Here is a 1,569-nt window from a genome sequence, read left to right as displayed (position 1 = left end):
ACCCCCCAAAGCCGCGCTGGGGCCCGGTTCGTTTAGCCGGCCCTGGCCCGGTTGAAAGAAGTGGGCCAGGGCACGGTTCGGTTGGGCTCAGGCGTGGTACGCATGCAGTGTGAGCGCTAACCGTGCCAGAGCACGGAACAGATACTATTTTTTGTGCTCTACTGTCATCATTACGACCACAAACATATTCTATTACTACTACTACACTACACTTTTCAATTAATTTAATTTAATCAAGTATATTTAGGTTTATAATGGGTCTGGTTCTTACTTATTGATGAACAGGAAATGTAGTTTGCGAGTAAGCTTCAAATTATTTAATTAACGTCAGCTGCCTCCATGATAATTTTCTGATACATACAAGTGAAAATCAATGCACGGCATAAATTATAAATGAATTATTATTAATTATTCAGCATAATATTAGCGAAAGTGGTTTTCTCCGTTATCTCATACATGACGTAAGCGTGCTCCGGTCCGGAATGTTTAGTGCAAGTGTGAGTGCAGGCCAGCGGGGGAGTGGGGAGGGGGATAATCGCGCTCGGTTCAAGGCAAGCGTGCCTAGTGTGAGTACACCCTTAGTGTGTAATGTTGCTGTTTGAGCATAAACAGTATCTGCAAAGTTGCTGCGCTGAAAGTTCATTGCAAACGGAGGTATCGTCTTTTAAAATTCTGGCAGTTTAATGCCTACAAAAACGGCTTGTAGGGACTACAACGAGTTACTGCCCGGGTTCGTGACATCACAAACCCAGCCAAACCCCGCCCTCGGGAACATGCAACAAAGGGAGCGAGGCCATGCTGTGCTGCTTTAGAGAAGAGGAAGAGAAAACTAAAGGTGCATGTAAAAATCAATTCATATATGAATTAGGGCTGCACGATTCTTGCTAAAATGTGAATCACGATTTTTCCCCATGGGAATCACGATTCACATTTTTTCAACCAAAATTTATTGCACTCAAGTACAAAAAAAACAAAAAAGGACATTCAGTATAATAAAGGGCTGGAGTAACAAAAAATGGTCTCTTTTCTTTATTTTAGACCCCTTAAAGTGAACAACTTAAAAGCTTTATGTTTTTGAACATAAGAGAACGTTAACAATAATAAATAAAAATAGCTAAATAGAACCTGTGCTTTTTGCTCCAATCGGCACAAAACCTTAAAGGTTCTTGGCCAAGAACACTAACCTATCAACATTTCGAGGTTTCAGGGAGGAACGCAGGCATGTTACAATGTTCCCCCCTGTGCTGAAAACCCTTTCTGATGGGGAACTTGTAGCAGTGACACAGAGGTATTTCCTTGCCAGCACAGACAGTTTGGGATATTGTCCCTTGTGTTCCTTCCACCAAACTAAGGGGTCATCTTCGCTGTTAATGTTTCTTGTGAGCAGATATGAGCCTAGCTCCATGTCAACATCATTCTCTTGAGAAGAAGCATCAGATGGTCTGCTGCCTCACTGCCCTTTGCTGCTTTAAAAAAACTGCCTAAGGTCTTTCTCTTCTTTTCTACGGGGGGCAGCGAAGGCTGGGCACTGAGGGCAGTTTTGGGGGGACTTTGCTGGAAAAGAGAAAA

This window comes from Sinocyclocheilus grahami, unplaced genomic scaffold (genome assembly GCF_001515645.1).
Source record: "Sinocyclocheilus grahami isolate Dianchi unplaced genomic scaffold, SAMN03320097.WGS_v1.1 scaffold1572.1, whole genome shotgun sequence".
Classification (NCBI taxonomy): Eukaryota; Metazoa; Chordata; class Actinopteri; order Cypriniformes; family Cyprinidae; genus Sinocyclocheilus; species Sinocyclocheilus grahami.
This window is presented reverse-complemented; position numbering follows the sequence as displayed.